The sequence below is a fragment of the Fukomys damarensis genome, unplaced genomic scaffold (genome assembly GCF_012274545.1).
Source record: "Fukomys damarensis isolate Sample0158 unplaced genomic scaffold, DMR_v1.0_HiC HiC_scaffold_25, whole genome shotgun sequence".
NCBI lineage: Eukaryota > Metazoa > Chordata > Mammalia > Rodentia > Bathyergidae > Fukomys > Fukomys damarensis.
In genome coordinates, this window is record NW_022900937.1 from 6,467,011 (window position 1) to 6,471,979 (window position 4,969).

The window sequence follows — 4,969 nt, forward strand, 5'->3', positions numbered from 1 at the left end:
ATTCTCTTTGGGGCCTTCCAGGCCCTTTCACCCATTTAAGGATTTTACTTCCATATGTCTCTCCAAATCATCAGATCTTCCCTTTGTGAAGAATCTTTCCGAGTATCATTATTTGCATATATTATTTCCCATCTTAAAATAACAACACAAAGCCAAAAGGCCATGTCAGCGGGCGCCCCATCTGCAGCCGCCTCTCTACAGAGTTCTTTATCCTGATGCTCAGTTTCTAGTGCCTCCTCTTCCACTCTCTTTTGAACCTACGCCGATCCCACCTCCTTTTCTACAACTTCCTGAAATATTCTTCTCTGCCTCGGTGGCCTCTACTATAGCAAGTTCAATGGTGAACTTTCAATCCTTTATTCTCAAACAGCTGTACTCATTTGACTCAATGAATGTATTATCTGGAAATAGTTTCCAAATAATTAATCTCAGGGTCCATAAGCTTTCTTGAACTTGAGTTCTGGATTATAATTCCCCTTGATTTTCTTACCTTACTACAGTCTTGCTTTCAGTTTCTCTCTTTAAAAAAAAAATGTGTTAGTAGGTGTTTATGATGCATAGTAACTACTTTCATTGCGCATACTTGGCACACACCCATGACACATTTTAATTATTTTTTATGTCCTATTCCCCACTTCGTCATTCTTCTCACCTCCTGGCCCCCTTCCCATTTGTGAAAGATCTAATTCCCTGTTTTATGTTATCTATTTATTTTGCTCTTATGTATTATTTGGATTTCTTCTATGAGAGAAACCACACGGTACCAGATGCACTGTTTGATTTATTTCACTCAACATTATGGTCTCTAGGTGCATCCATGTTCCTACAAGTAAATCAAACATATCCTACTTTACAGCACAGTAGTATTCCATTTTGTATAAATGCCACATTTGCTGTATCCACTGGTCTTTTGATGAACAAAGAGCCTGCTTCTCAGACTGAGCTATTGTGGATCATACCGCTATAAACAATGCCTTGTTTTTGGTCTCTTTTGGTGGCTTTCCCATATCTTTTCGACCTGTAAATATTTTAGGCTCCACATCCAAGAAATAGGCTTTATTTTTTCCAGTCAATGCTTATTTGTTTTTGTGGTTCCGTCCATTCCCTATGATTTGAAACGACATCTATTTTGTTTACATTTCTCAGTTTAAATCTTTAGCTGGGTCCTGTCATCTGAGCATCAGACTTGTACATCCAGCTCCTTACTGGACATCTGAGGTAAATACCTACTAGTCATACCCACTTTCACAGTCTAATCAGGAAACTTTTATTCTCTCCCCATTTTATCTAAACAGTTTCTCTCCTTGTCTCTGACTAGGAGAATGTCAACTCTTTTATAAATACTAACTGATCAAATGCTGAGACACAAAAGAAAGAATTCTTGTAGATATCCTTCGCATCTCCCTTTTTCTCAACCTGTTTGGCAGTCTTAGCAACTATTTTTGAAATATATCTGAAACAGTACCATCTCTCACTGTCTACTTAGCCACTCTGGTAGTAGTAGCTTTATATATTGGGCTCTTGTCCATACTTACATTATGTTTTATTACACAAATTGTCCTATTTAACACTCACGACAACTGTGAAATCTCCACCACCATTCCCATGACCAGTCATAGATGAGAAAATGGAGGCACAGAATAATTGAAGTATTTCACCGAAGTCAAATGTAGGAAGAGTCATCATTGGAACCCTAAACATTAGACCAGAGAGGTCTTGCTCATCTATGTCCACCCAGAAGGGCCTCCCAAAGGGGGACTGGCCAAGCCTAAACTCTCATCTCACTAGCAAACTGATGGAGGTCTCTCATTTCCATGTCCCAGGAAGATGAAATTCCTCTCTTCCTGTCATTCAGGCCGCAACCTCGGCCAACACTGTACTCTTTCACCCTCCCATGAAACAATCCACAGACAAATTCGGCCAGCTCAATTTTCATAGCCTACTTTTATCGCTATACCCACTCTTACGATCCTGCTGGAGAAAACGGCAGTAGTTTTAAACTAGTCTCAGCGCTTTGACTGCCGATTCCTTTTAGCCTATGCTCAGTGAACGTCCTACCTGTGATTCCTGAAGACACTGGGCACACGTGGTAACCTTGTGTCAGGGTGGAGCTGAGGTCAGGGGCAAGGCCCAGAAGCTGTGGGTTGGTGGGGAGTACCTGTTTGTGGGCATGGCCATCAACTGTATTTAATTCACCTGTTATACACCTGGCACTCTTTCAGTGATGGCGGACAGAGGAGACAAAAGAAACTCTCTGAATAGGAAATGTATTCCCCAGTGGGAGGAAGGGAAAAACTGGCAGTAATTCTTCACACAGTGTTCCAGATGGTTATAAACTCTACGACAGGAAGCACAGCAAAGGTAGAAGTACAGGCTGGGAGGGTGTAAAGAGAGACCACACAGCTGGGGTGTGGTCGGAGCTGTGTCAGGAGAGGGATCAACAGGGCCAGGGCCTGTGGCTCGGTGGCCCTGAAGTGGACAAACTTCCTGCAGACCACCATGCTCCTGCTTTTCTTTAAGCTTTGTTTTCAGGACTAGGGATTGAACCCTACCTCCTCACCCTCTCACATGTATATCTATAGTTATAGCTGTGTATGTAGTTATTAGTCCACTTTAGGAGTACATAGTGCTTACGTGACTTGTGTGGACTCAGTGTATTTACATAACACATCTTCATTCCCTTTTTCATCCCCTCCTCTTCTCCCTTGATGCCCCTCCCCCTCTGAGAAAGATCTTTTGTTTTACTCTCTATTTATAATTTTAGGTTTCTAGTGTACAAGCGAAATCGTATGATATGTCTGATCATGTGCTACTATGTCTGATTTATTTCACTTAATATTATTGTCTCAAGGAGCATCTATTTTCCTACAAAGCACTCCAGGTTATCTCTTTTATTGCTGAGTGGTACTTTGTGGCATGTAAAAACCACACTTTCTTTATCCATTTATCTGTTGATAGACACATAGGCTGCTTCCAAGATTTAGCTCTTACGAATTTGTTATTGTAAACGTGCATATATGCATCACTGTAATACTATGACTTTGACTCCTTTAGGAAGACACCTAGAAGGGAAGTTGCTGGGTAAGATGGAATTTCCAGTTTTAGTTTTTTGAGGAGTCTCCACACTGACTTCCACAGTGCTTATACCAGTTTTCCCTCCCACCAGCACAGTAGATGGTTTCCTTTCCCCCACATCCTCACCAGCCTTTGTTATTATTTGATTTCTTGATGGTGGCCATTCTTTCTGGGGTAAGATGATATCTCAGTGTTGTTCTAATTTGTATTTCTCTAATGTCTAGCAATGTTGAGCATTTCTCCATGTATTTTAACCTCTCCGGAACTTCTAGATGCAGATAGTTTTCTAATGATAACCATGACCCGAGGGAGGAAAGTGGTACCTTTAATTCTACCTTTCTTATACTTAAACCAAAATGTTTTGATTGCTACTAGTAGAAAATGCTGGTGTTTAGATGTGTCAAACCATAGTGATAAATAGATGTATAATTTTCTTTATGAAATTTCTACAGAATGAGCTTCCCTGTCACTGTCAAGCTAAAATGAGGCGGTTTCACCCCAACATACGACTATGTTACCTGAATTCAGGCTTATGTGTTTTTAGTACTGTGTATATTTCTGCTTGTTAATGTTATTTAGGGAATACATTAAAACCATATACGTATATACATATACATACATAAATACATAAAATCATGGAGCACTGGGTCTATTGCCTGTTGGCTTTGCTTTTTTGTGTTGGCTTTAGTCACAGCAGAACTCCTATCACGATGACAAAATTGTCTCCATCAGCTCCAGCCTTACCTCCTACTTCTCAGCACACTCAGTAAAGAGAAAAATTTCTCCCTGTTACTGCAACAGAAGGGCGTGAGTCAGGTCTCCAGCCCTGACTGCTCTGCCTTGGATTTTGTCCCCCTCGCTGCAACTCTCAGGGCCCCCTCCAGCTGCAAGGATAGATACGCACTTTAAGCTACATTAAAACTCACGCACTAGAAGGAATGGCTTGGCTCTCAGGGGAAGCCCGGTGCTTTTGCCAGAGGGATAATGTATGCTAGTAGAGGCTACCCATAAACCTACCCTGAGAACAGCACATAATGAGCACCATTTCCAGGGTTGGAACGGGCCCAAAGCTCTGTCTCTCCCTCTTCTCATACACACAGACACACATGCACCACTGCGACTTCCATATTTCCGGCCCCTTACTGTCACCCCAGTAATTTCTAGGAGCAGAAGAATTTGATTACAAGTCAAAAATGTCTAATAACTGGGAAAGTGCAAGAAAGGAGAAGTGGGAAGATTAGGGCCATTTCTCAGTGTCTCCGCCCTCCGTTGGTAAAGGAATGGTGGCCGTTATCTTTGTCACTTAAAGTTCTATCTAATTGGGAGCATATACCAAAGAACTGAATATTTTCCTAGTTACTTTTATATTGCATGCTTGGGTAATGCAGATTTAACCCTGTAGTTTGACGCCATCTGCAAGTGGGTTCTAACTATTGTTGTGTGTGAACAGCAGACAAAGAGGAGTTAGGAGCCTTACACGGCTAGGTGTGGGGAAGTGTGCCTGTAATCTGGAGCTCTGGGGGCCAGGAGGATCTCAAACATGAGCTTGGCCTGACCCGTTTTGCAACTTCTTAAGACCGTGCCTCACAATACATGAAAAAGGAGCTCAGATATAGCTCAGTGCCACAGTCCTGGTTTAAATTCAGTACATAAAATAAAGCGGCTTACAAGTGGATATTTTCCATCCTTCCACTGCCTTTTCCTCTTCCACTCTTCATCCATGTGTTCATTTTCTAGAAAGTCTGTCCTAGTAGTGTCAGGTGGTCCAGAGCCAGCAGATGCAACAGGAAAGGAGAAGATCAGATCCTAAGCAGTGTGAGGTCATCCACGTGGAGGCCTGGTTATGCACCGCAGGACTGGCCACATAAATAAACATGAATGAAACAAGTTTCCT